This window comes from Panthera leo, chromosome A1, assembly GCF_018350215.1.
Source record: "Panthera leo isolate Ple1 chromosome A1, P.leo_Ple1_pat1.1, whole genome shotgun sequence".
Lineage (NCBI taxonomy): Eukaryota > Metazoa > Chordata > Mammalia > Carnivora > Felidae > Panthera > Panthera leo.
The window spans coordinates 31,380,398-31,393,175 of NC_056679.1; the positions used below are offsets into that span (position 1 = coordinate 31,380,398).

General features: G+C 36.5%; 1 long non-coding RNA gene across 1 annotated transcript; it reads left to right on the forward strand.

Moving 5' to 3' along the window:
* The first annotated feature begins 29 nt into the window (after positions 1-29).
* Positions 30-10,184, forward strand: LOC122213231. The gene is made up of 2 exons (XR_006199452.1): positions 30-182; positions 10,069-10,184. It is a non-coding gene; the product is annotated as an uncharacterized LOC122213231 (long non-coding RNA).
* The last annotated feature ends 2,594 nt before the right edge of the window (positions 10,185-12,778 follow it).

Genomic DNA, 12,778 nt, shown 5'->3' on the forward strand with positions numbered 1-12,778 from the left:
TTATCACAACCTCACTGACCACCAGCAATTAAGTCCTCATTGCCACTGCATTGGTGGACAATCCAGCTTCGATATTGTACTATGTCCACTCCTATCATGAGTGCCAAGTAGAGTCTGTCATTATCATAAATAGAGAAGCCTGAGAATGGCAGGCACAGGGTGAGAGCATCATGTGAGGCACTGTGAGTTTGTGCTTTTATAAAGTTTATTAGAACCCTTACATTTGGGAAACAAGTGCAGTTGAGGCAGAAAGAATATGAAGTGGTGCAAAAGGGGTGCCTGATTCAGTTATTATTTCAAAAATATCTTACGAATGTATTTAAAGAGACATGATAATAATATGAGGGATTTTTCATCTTATAATGTCAAGCGAGGAAAAGCAGATGTGAAATCTTACATATGCTTAATATATATTGAAAATACTAACTGCTATTTTTGTTTCTACCCAAATGACCTCATTGTACCTTCACTATCAAAACCATTTCTTGAGCTTATTCTCTCATTGAATTAAAAGCATGCAATATCTCAAAAGATAACATAAAATAGTCTTTACAGATATAGCAGGGTCACATTTTTTTGAAAGCTGTGATTTTTGAATTGATACCATGAGTATTTTAAAAATGAAAGTAGCTAAACCCTGAAGGAAGCCAAATGTAGATTTTGTGCAATTAATAGTAAATAATGGAAAAACTCAAATTCCTCATTTCAGACTTGATCAACTTCTGGGCTGGAGAAGAAGGAGCCTTAAAGTGGTAGAAAGAAGTAAAGACATGAAACTGGGCCAAGAAGATAGATAGCTAGAAACACCAGAATTATTCCATAAAGAAGATATGTATCCCCAATGAAGTGGCCAAAATTTTAAGTTTTGTAATCAGAAAGTAGAAGGTAGCTAGCTATTCAGGCTGAAACTCTCAGGGGCAGCATACCTGAGGCTATTGTCTGTATGTAGCATGCACCATCTGAAGTTAAAAGAGGGCATCAATTACTAGCAATGTCTCCATATTACCTCCATATTACCGTCTTACCTTCCAACAAGGAAGAATACAGTGGACAAGGCTTACTAGAGTACCACTTTGTATGTATCTGGGGCCATCTTATGGAAAGTCTCTTGAACTGGGATCGAGAAGCAATGAGTTGTTTTTCCTATTCAGTTTAAAATGGAATGGGTATGATGTACTATATTATAAAATTCATAGAATCTCTCTCCCCTGGTGAAACAAGACCTAACACGGAATGGGTTATATCTTAATAGTTTTCCAGAAAGAATATGGACACCCTCCCTAGTTCTCACCAGACCAATAGTTTGGAAGGCCAAGGGAAGTTAGATGCTAGCCTATTGAAAAAGAAATTGACTTGTCTTACCCAAAAGGGACCAAGTATCAGCCTGAAATAACTATATAAGCTTTCTGTCATCAGGCAGAATAGAGGCTAGAGTTAGAAGTGAAAGTCTGTTAGAAAGAAATAAAAAATATGTATATACAATTATTTCACACTTGAGTTCCCATGAATGTAAAATTCATATTTGCTACATTTGGTAAGATGTCAACTATGGAAAAACATGCATATTAAGATATAGGAGAAACTACAATTGAAATCAAGAGGTTGCATTTATATTCCAAATTTCCTAGTGCAAATACGTTCATCTTATTATCAGAGGAATGCTTTGTAAAGAACTTTGAATATGATTTTATTTTTTTTCTTTGAAATGTTAGAATGCCTGAGGAATTCAACATGGTTATAAGACTTTGTGTTAGTTATTTTGGTGCTCCATAAAAAATCTTAACATTTGAGGGCACAAGTAAGTTTAACTTTACACAATTTCAGGACATAAAAATCATGTAAAATTTACCAAGCAAGGCCATAGAAGTCCCCACTGGCATGATGGATTTTTATAATGATATAATCTTTAATGAATTATACTCCCATTTAACAAAATTTTAATAAGGAATTTCTTTTGCTTGCGTTGTTATTAATTCTCCCATCTGAATTGCCTTGGGCATGTCTGCCATAAAATTGTTCAACATAATATTTCTTTCTGTGTCAATCATATAGTACATGTAAATCTCCCAACCATGAATAAAACAAACTTCATTTTCTTCAAAACACATACCTAGCTTTCAGAAAAATATTTGGGTTGAAAATTAAGATGTGCTGAAAGAAAACTATGACTCATGTTTAATGGACTAATAGAATTCTGACCACAAATGCATTACCTTATAGTACTTTCTGCCACTTTTAGAAAGGAAGATAGATGGAATCTACACTACACTTTTCGCATTAACTCTCCTTTTTGATCATGCATGTGTTAGCTTTAATTTAGCTCAGACTTCTATGAAAGCATTTGTATAGTTTCCATTTGCACCAATCACTAAAATAGACCACAGAAGACTGTAAAAGCCCTGCCAATAACAAAAGTGATGATGGAAGAGAAATTTAGGAATCATTTGTAATCATCTATTTTCTGAGTCCTAAACTCAGGGAATTTATTATTCCCTGTCCAAAGTTCATAATAGACAGAAACAAAACCAACGAATCACATAAGCAGCAATTAGTACAAGTTGATTGTGTACACACCAAAATGACAGTTGGCAGACTGGGAGCATGCAAACCAAAACATGGTTGAGGCTCACAGGTATATTGTTATAAGGCAGCTTTTATAGTGTGAAGGCAGTGAGAGTTTATTTTTTCCAGCAATTGGTTACAATATTAGAATTTTCTAAATTGAAAGGGAATTGGTTAGTGGTTACTTCATATCAATTTTGGGGGACTATTTAAGTTACAAACGCTTATGTTTCAGAGGCATAAGCAAGAAGAGACCCAGGTCAAGTTAACTTCATTTGTCTTGCAAAATAAGCTAAATTAAGCTTCACTTGTCTGACTAACTGGTTTTGTCTGCTTAGGAAATGTTTAAGTGTGCTCTTCGTTTGTATTTAATTTTAACAATTTTCCCCTTTTGGTCAAGTTCTCAGTAGGCTGAGTGCATGATCAACCGGTAGCATTGTTCTCAGTTGCCATACTTGATGTGGTCAGGCTGAAGACTGACATATTAGCTGTTTCCATCTGATCAGTCGGAGGCCCAGGCTGGAGGGCCATGTAGTCACCGTCTTCATCATTTGTGTAGTTAATGCGGACTTCATGCAGTTGCCTGGTCCTTATGGATAGATACCATCTGGTGTGGAAGTGGCTACCGACAGGCATTTAAAACCCTCGAGTACACAAAGCACTGGAGAGGTTAATACAATGAGTATAAGGAGAGCACTCGCCAAGGATTAAAAAAATTTCCCAGACCAGAGATTATCAGGAGCCAAGGCTAAACAAAATGAACCAGTCTTTGGAAGAGGTATCACTTATCTGATGAAAAATTTTTCTCTGGTCTTTAAGGTCCTTTAGATTTTGAGTAACAATTCCTGATTTGTCAACATAGAAACATTTTTCACCAATTATGGCACAGGTATCTCTTTGTTGAGCAGTAAGGATATCAAGGACTCTCCTGTGTCACAGTACCACTGAAGATAAACCATTTCTTTGAGTGTGTACTGCTTGAAGAGTATTGAGGGTATCATTAAAGTTTTTTTTCGATAGTTAAAAAAATAATAATAGGCGTTTTTTTTTCTAATTCATTAACTCCTAAATGAAGAAAAAGCCTTCTGACAAACGTAGGGAGACCAGAGCTTTTTTGAATACCAGGATTTGGAAGCTCATGAGACTCTCACTTGTGAGGAGTCACTGTAGGTACAAGTAATCCAAAATTTAGAATCTAGCCAGCATTCAAGGAGTCATCTCTTAGTCATCTGGTGTGCAAGATAATCTAAACTACAGGGTCCATTTGGGTAGGAGAACTTTGGATATCTTACTCCCAAGGGTCAATAACCCAGTATTGTTGGGTTTTTTTTGGGTTTTTTTTTTTTTTTTTTTTTTGGTTTCTCGGTTCTGTTTGTTTGTGTTTTGTTTCTTTTGTTTTTGTTTTTTAATAAACCCGTATTGTCAAGAGAGAGGGTTAGGGTGGATCCCATGACCCACCAATCCAGGAAAGGTAGACATCATGGTTATTCTTTGTCATGTAGGCATCAGCACACTCCCCTTTTAAGTAGCTGTGGTTTAAATGTGAACTGGGACAAAATTAAAAAACAGCATTTCTATCAATTTGGTTAATCAGTCCATGTATCATATTGTTGATAAGTGATTGTTGTTTTTTTTTTTTCTAAACGTACCCTGAATATTGGTCTCTCCAGTAATTGAAACTGTTATTTACTTTATATATTAGAGGCATTATGGAGACATTCTATTTACCTACTGTTTTTTTTTTTTTTTCACTGAACCAGTGTACAGCTTCAGTAATTTCTTAGACAGTTTAATTAAATGTTTTATCATTATCTAACTGTAAATCTGTGTCATTATATATAGGAATCTGGTCTCCTTTATCTGAGTCAAACCAAAGGGTTTGATTACAGAGTGAGTCTGGAACATGCCCCAAATCAGGTTCAGTACCATTAAGGTTCTCTACAGGGACAGGTTACCAGCAATGAAGTTGACAGTGGTTATTGTCCATGCCTTGACCTCTAAGGCTTCTTTCCAATACCAGATTAGTCAGCCATAAAGTTGAATGGCCAGGAGAAGTACAACAGGCCTTTCCAGAAAGCCATATTCCTGAATTAGTCATCCAAACATGTTTAGGAGCTGGCTATAATATTAATTGGGAGTCTTCTTGAACATTTAAATGACCAACTATCATTTTGACTGGTAAAAAAGCTATTCATTGAATGGTGGACTTCAGTGAGTGTTCAGTCTAGGTGTAAAGAATTCTTAACGAAAAGAGAAACATAAGTTTAAACATTTTGAGTTACTTGGCATAACGATAATAACACAATAATTTTTATAAAATTCAGTCCTAGAAATGAAAGAAGAATTCTGCAGAATCTTGTTCCATGATCTTAGGCAGATGCTGTCTGAATTGTGCTATTGTTTGATTCAGGGGAAAACTTTTTTTTTTTTTTTTAATGTCAAGTCACCTGTGAGGTGGCAAGTCCAGTGTCCAAGGAAGCTCTGTTTAATTGAGAGACATGGACAAGGTCATATGACCCCTGTAATTTAACTTCTGTGTGACAAGTAAAAAACAAACAAAAACACCTGGTAGGGCCCTTCCCATCAAGGCTCAAGTGCTATTTTTCACTGATGTCTTTTCCAGAGCAGCTAGTCTCCAGGTTCCAGTGTGCAGGGTATAAAGTCCCCAACAGGTGGAGGATCTCTGAAAGCCTCCTTGACCTGTTGAAAATAAACTTTTGAATATTGTATTAGTGCTTTACAGTATTGGGTCATATCAGAATTCACAAAGGCAGGTTATGTAGGGGGTTCTGTCGTCAATGGCAAGGGTCACCCAGTGATGATTTCATACAGTGTCAGTGCATGTTTCCCAAAAGGTGTTGACCTTAAAGTCATAAGGGGTAACAGGAGCATTTTAGGCCATGATAATTCAGTGTTTTCAGTCAATTTTGCTAATTTCAGTTTCAAAATACCGTTAGTATGTTCAGCTTTCCCTGAAGACTGAAGATGACAGGGACAATGTTAGTGCCACAATGTCTGAATAACCCTGTTGAACTGTTTTATGTCTTGTTCAGTAACGTGAGTTCATTGAACACTTGAAATTTTGCCTGGAGTTCCCCATAGTGGGAAAACATTTTCTAATAATTTCTTTGCTACAGTAGCAGCATCAGCTTTCTGACAGGGAAAGCTTCTATCCATCTAGAAAACAGACACACCATTACAAGTACATGCCGATATCTTCTATTAGGAGGCAACTGAATGAATTCCAATGGCAAATGTTCAAATGGTTCTGATGGTAAGAGAGCAACCCCTGGAGTTGCTTTCATACTTTTATTTGTGGTTTGTAGCTGATAGGTTAAACGTTGATTATAAACCTGTTGTGCCAGTTTAAAACAATCATCTCACGAATATTTTTATAATTTGAGTCATATTGTTAATTCCATGGTGGGTTGTCTTGTGAAATGCTCATAAGAGTGGCAATTCGAGAGATTCAGGAAGCAACAGACAGCCATTTGGCCTTTTTTTTTTTTTTTTTTTTTCATTCTGCATCCTTCTTGGTGCCATTTTGTTTTTCAATATCTGACACAATTTTTCATCTGTTATACAAGTTGTCAGAAGGAACCTGATTTGATCTATCTTATGAAGTTCAGTTAAATTTTTTAATGTTTATTTTTGAGAGAGAGAGAAAGAGACAAAGACAAAGCAAGGACAGAGGAGGGACAGAGGAGGGGCAGAGGGAGATGCAGAATCCCAAGCACGTTCCAGGCTCTGAGCTGTCAGCACAGAACCTGACACGGGGCTCAAACCCATGAACCATGAGATCATGACCTGAGCCAAAGTCGAATGCTTAACCAACTGAGCCACCCAGGAACCCCTTATGAAGTTCAGTTAAATTACAGAATTTTGACGCATCAAGAATTTCTTGAATAGCAGCCTTCTCATGAAAGTCATCCATAGCATTTCCCTGATATTCGGGGTCTGACCAGTGGGTACGAGCCTCAGTTTTAATTGTAGCATTTTGTGAAGGTAATAGCAGTGCACAGAGGAGATCAGCAACCTGAGATTCGTTTTTTTTTTAGAGGTGTGCCACTTGGTGTTTAAAATCCTTTCTGTTTCCAGAGTGTACCAACGTCACAGACCACGCTGAAAGCATACCTGCTGTCAGTGTAAATACTTGGAGCTTTGCCTTTTGCTAATTCACATGCTCGAGTGATGGCAAATAATTCTGCAGGCTGAGCTGTGTTAAATTTTCTCATAATTCACATTTAGTAGTTACAGCACGTGCAGCTTGATATTTCCCTTCAGAATTTTTGGCATAAGAGCCATCAATATAGATTACTAAACCTGGATTGGCTAATGGAGTTTCTTGTAAATCTAATCTAGGAGTCAGATTTTGAGAGACCAATTCAACATCTCCTAATTTAGAAAGTAGATCTCTTCCCAGGGGATTTATAAGAGCAGTGTCGCGTAAAAGAAAGGCAAGGTTTTCCGAGAAAGGACTAAGGCGAACAGTTATGGGCTCTGATAAAGGTATCTTTTGAACTTGATTGGATGGTCCCACCACTGAAACATCTGTATTACCCCCAGGAAGCTCTTGATATATGGTGGTGGGGTTTAAAGTGGAAAGACTCACTCCAGGATCGACTGGCACAATAGAGATTTCTCCACTGATTTCAAGTTCCAGCCTCATTCTCTTTCCTGTCTTGGCTATTCCAAAATTTTATCATTCTCCTTATGTTTTCCTTTCCAACTCTTAGCCAACAACAATGTTTTCTTCATAGAGATATTGAAATTTCTGAAAAAGTAATTTTCTGTGTCCTTATTTTCAGGCAACCAATAAAAATAATGACAAAATCCTTAATTTTCCTCTAGTTTCATCAATATTTTCCTTCTTCTGTTCCTGGCCCTTCTGTCCAGGCTCTAGTTTCCTTCTCTTCTTGCCACAATTGTGATTTTCTTCATGAATTAAATCCTCTTTTTCTTGCATTTAATGTATAGTCCCCTCCAAATTGGATATCTCTCAAAATTTTGCAGAAAAAAATGTAAAGCTACCACTCCTTATTTTCAGATAGCTTTCTAGTTACTGCCCCAACTCTCTTCCTCTTGTTCAATCAATGTACTTGATAAGTATAGAGTATGCTTGCTATAAACTTCTCTTTATCCATGAAGAAGCCCATCTGCTGCTTATTAAACTACACAGCCAGTTCTCCACCCTCAAACATGTTATATTTTTGTAATTTACTCATATTGTCATCTCTGCTTAAAATGCTCTCACTTGTCTTCTCAGCCTGGCTAATTTCTTGGTAACCTAACTATTCATCCTACAAATACTTATTTGGCATGTCTTATGGACATTCTTCTACTTTCCAGACCTGTCCTTTTTGTGTGCTGTCCTTATGACACTCATTAAGAAGTTAACAGCACCTAGAACATATATGAGGTTGATAAATATTTTTAAATGAATGGATGGAAATGCAATTCTAATACAAACTCTGGGTATCAGTGAAAACTTTTTGGGACACGTGATGTCTAAACAGACTTGAGGACTGAATAGGAATTCATAGGTGTAAGGAATAGTTTGGGCAGAAAAAGTTTTGGAGTAAAAGCATGTTTGTGGGGCCTGGAAAAAAAGAATGATAACAATGATGTGTTCATGAAATTGAAAGACCAGTGAAACTAAAGGGGGGAAAAAGGTGATACTGGATAAAGCCAGTCATCAACAGCTGTTTAAAAGAAACACAAATAATAGCTGTCCTTGATGGCATGTTGGGAGTGAAAAGAGGCATGAATCAAATGGGTTTGAGGACAGAGCAATGATTCATACAGTTTTGAACATGCTCAGTTTGTGGGAGATATGCCTTAGAGATGTGGAAGAGGCGATTGGAACTACAGACCTACAGCATTAAAAAGATGCCTGAGCTATTGATCTCAATTTGGAACCATAGGCTTATGTTAGGGGGAAAGAAGTTTCCAGTAATGAGATCAAGGGTGGTGCATAAGTGTCATGCATAGGAGAGAAGAGGAGGAAGAGGAGAAATCCTTCTGGTTTTTCAAAACCCGTTTTCCTAATGGAAGGATAAGCAGCCTTAGAGAGAGTATTCAATTTTTTACTCTTATCCAGATAGTACTCAAGAGCCATTTGTAGTTATTGAGTCATGCAGAAAGATAATGCTGGACTGAAGTTAGAACTTTCAAACACCTTATCATTATCATAATTATAATTATTATTAATAATCTTTATATTTCCTACTCTAACTTCTTCATATCACAATCAAGAGTTTTTCAAGCTTTGTATTTTTACCATCAGTCATGAAGAAGCCAAATAACTAAGAGATCGGTGAGCCAGCTGGATCAGCTCCATGGTTTTTGAAGTTGTTCAGCAAAATATTTGACTCAAATATCATTTATCAAAGGAATTTTCCCCTATAATCCCTGAGGATAAATAGATATCCCTCCATAGGCACCATTATTATTCTCTGCTGGCCATTGTCGTAGTATTTGTTACTCTTCATTCTAATTACTTCTCACTGATGTTGGATCCTCCCAGACTCTGTGAAGGCAAGAGCTTTGGTTTTCTCCCTAGCATCCAGCCAAGCTTCAGGCACTAATTAATTTTAGCTTTTTATGTCCTGCATATCCTCAATGCAAATAGAATCAGCCATCACCATCCATATTTATTTATTTGCCCTCTGTATCTTTGCCCTTTAGATCTTATATTTAATTTTTTATCCAGTGCCATCACTTCCCAAGACTTCAAGAATTTGGTTTTCCATGTAATTCTTGGGTTCTTTGATTTCTTAAGCATATACTTTTATTTATTGGTTAAAATAAGTCATTTCAGGAAAAAAAAAAGACAAAATATTTTTTTATGAAAAGGTGACATAGTATCAGGATGAAGGAGAATGGTAAGAAGGAGGAAAAACCCAGTGGCAGAAGGGATAGTTTCCCTCCTCAGTTTTGCGGGAGGGTACAAATCTAGTGGGCAGAAGCAAATCTCTCCTGCAATTTTAGGGACATATTCCAATAGGAGGAAGACACCAGTGGAAGGCAGAACGTACACAGAGGAGCTGGGATGGAGAGTATAAAGCAGCAGGAGAGAGTCACTTGGGAACAGTAGAGGGCCCCAAGGTCCAAAAGATCTTAACTGAAGGAAGCCAGGTAACTCGAGTTTCTCTGCCACAGAAAGAATGGATTTGAGGAGCTTTTCGAGAAGCCAGTGGCAGAAGGAGAAATTTGAGATGTAGGCGCTGTAGACCAAACACCTCTGTGTTGAGTCCCAACACCAACACCTACCAGATTGTGACATTAGGAAATGACTCTCTTGAAACCTCAGCTGAAGTTTACTGAGGTGATCCTTTTATTTTGTAATGAATAATGTTTGTATTAAGTGTGGCTACTATTAGCATCATTAATATGATTACTAACATTTACATGATGGCAAAAGAGAGCTTTCTGTTTCCTTTCTTTTTTTTCAGCCACCAAGATTAGAATCATAAAATAATTTCAAATTCCATTTGCTAATAATAGAGAGAAGTAATGATATTCTGCTGAACTGTGTTTCCATGGAATTTTCACAGTGGAGAGTCCTGTGTTGGTGTCAGTACAATCATCACCAGGAGCTAGGAAGAGGTCATTTCTGACAGGTAACTGAGATTGCAAGGACACTACCTTCACCCTGCACCCCAAATGCCCTTGTTAATATGCACAAGGTCTGCACACACTTTTGTAGTGGCCACATTACATTAGCGGCATCTTGAGGACTTATTTTTCCTGCTGTAGAGGCACAAGTAACTAATCATACATGATTTTCAGTTTATTTTTCTTGTTTTTTACTTCCTCGTCAGCAAACATCATTTTATTCTGTTTGTTGATGGCGACTTCTCCAAATTTTTGAAGTTATTTTGATGTCTAATATGGTACTGTCTTCTGAGGTGTTACCCATTTCACACAACTTGATCTAATCAGCACTTTGTAAAGCATATGTTTTTTATGAACTCTTGTTACAACAAAGAACAAAGTGAGAACACTGAAAAAGGTTTCTGAATATCAGACAGATCTATAATCAAAAATAAAATTCTGCAACACTGTTTCAAAAATATATTAGTTTCTTTAGTGAAACATTAAACACTCTTGTGGCATTGTGAGATATCTACTTTTGTCCAAGCAAAACAGTATATAGTCAAGTAAACACCTAGATTCAGCTGTAAATATTTTAATGGTTGATTCAAAGTAGTTATCATCATTTAAAAATCCAACATTTAATAATTTTTATCTACACATGTATGTCGATACATAAACACATACACAAACACATAGAAAAGATATGCATATATTTTCAATTCAACATTTAGAGTACGTATGTGTGTGCGTATGTGTTTTACTCTAGCCTTTAAGTATCTCCAAAAGCTAAAATGCTCATCTTCATATCCTCTTCCTATCTCTCTTTGACTTAAAAGACAGAAAAAAAATTAAAAATACAGAGGCAGAAAAATATAAGAAAGCAACCCTACCAACTTTGGACTCAAAGTTACCTTCCTTTTAATATTGGCTTTGGCACTTAGCTGAATGGCCTTTTTCAAATTACTTAACCTCTCTTATCTTCAGTTTTCTCATCTGCATGTGGGGATAGTAATACCTTTCTCATGGGGTTGTCTGAAAAATTAATTAGATAGTCTATCCACAGTGCCTGCCACATAATAGGTACTTACGACATGGAAACTATAATTATCATTGGAAAAAAGGCTTCTGGAGAATTTGCATAAGCATGCCATTTGGCAACAATACAATTTCATGGTCTTGTAAAACTTATCACAACATTTATCAGTTAAAACAAAAACAAAGTCAAACCTAGTCAGTCAATTTCCTGATGTAACTCTTTATTCAAAATTAAGAAAATAGAGGACAAGTCTACAGTTCGAATACAATATTTTTTTGCTTTACTTTTTCCCCATAAATAATGATCATTATTTTGATTACATACACATACAGTAGGTTATTGTTGTTATGGCATGATTTCAGATTAAAAATGCTTCCTGCCCAAAAAGATTTTCTTCTACTTAAAATTTTCATCCATTATATCATTGTTTGGGACTAAGCATTACTTCAGATGAAATTTAGAATGTAAAATACATCTTGAAAAGCTAGAATCCTGGCTGGGATCCACAATAATGTATGCGTAGAATTAGCTGAATAGATTATTTGTAAATGTTTCCTAGGCAGACAAATCATGGTGAGGGGGTAAAGACTATTTTTATTGTTGGGGGAGGGGATAATGGAGGAGGAATTGATATTCGCAATCAATAACCACACTGAGAGAGGGTGGTTAACTTAACTATATGTTCCAAAATGATGGATTAGCCAACTGGCCTAAGGAAAGTACTAACAATGCAGACTGTATCCTTCATCTCCGTGTACATAAAACCTCCAGATGACCCTACTAATTATAATGAGATACTGATAAGACGTACACAAATTTCCAATTACACCTATAAGCTAGGTCCATATATCATAATGACAGAACCAAAGATCAGGTACTTTTGGCCATGTAAAACTTAAAAACAAACATTTTGATGTAGAACATCAGATTTCAAAATATGAAGGTGAACTTTAATATAAAAAAGGCAGCAAATCCCATGTAAGAAGGTAAAACTATTGGCTTAATGGCCAACGAACTCAGCCCAAGTAGTTTATGAATAAATGTGGTTGGAATGCCCTCTCCTGATAAAGAATAGACAGATCATCTAGATCCTATAACCTTCGCAGATATGAGATGGCTATATTTTTAACTTGAATTCCTAGGATGAGGATAAATGGGTAAAGTTATTGTGCTTTGTCAGGACAGATCTGTAAAGACATAAGTAAGAATTAAAATGAGAATAACAGGGGCGCCTGGGTGGCTCAGTCCGTTAAGTGTCTGACTTCGGCTCAGGTCATGATCTCACGGTTTGTGGGTTCCAGCCCTGCGTCATGCTCTGTGCTGACAGCTCAGAGCCTGGAACCTGCTTCGGATTCTGTGTCTCCCTCGCTCTCTGCCCCTCCCCCACTGAAGCTCTGTCTTTCTGTCTCAAAAATAAACATTTAAAAAAATAATAAAATAAAATGACAATAACAATCAGAATTAGAGTAAGAATGAAAGGATAAAATATCTAATTTAAATCCATGATGTTAGCTCTATTTAAAACTGATTTCAGTATCAAGTTCTGAATAGTATATAATCATATTTCTAGTTTGAATATAA